The sequence below is a fragment of the Austrofundulus limnaeus genome, unplaced genomic scaffold (assembly GCF_001266775.1).
Source record: "Austrofundulus limnaeus strain Quisiro unplaced genomic scaffold, Austrofundulus_limnaeus-1.0 Scaffold166, whole genome shotgun sequence".
Lineage (NCBI taxonomy): Eukaryota > Metazoa > Chordata > Actinopteri > Cyprinodontiformes > Rivulidae > Austrofundulus > Austrofundulus limnaeus.
In genome coordinates this window covers 10,033-10,233 of record NW_013952568.1, presented here as the reverse complement: position 1 = coordinate 10,233, position 201 = coordinate 10,033, and positions in this window count along the sequence as shown.

Here is a 201-nt window from a genome sequence, read left to right as displayed (position 1 = left end):
ATTATTAGGAGACCGGGGGAACTTTCCTCTTTCTTGCTGGTTCCATCGGACAAAAAGTCGATCAGCTGAAAAACTTAAATGCACGCAATACAATTTTATGACAACATAATGTTATGGGAGATTAGCGGTGTTTGCTGCCACTTTCGAATCTCGCGCTTACATGCAAACCAGTCCCTGAATCAGACATGTGGTACGACCTGC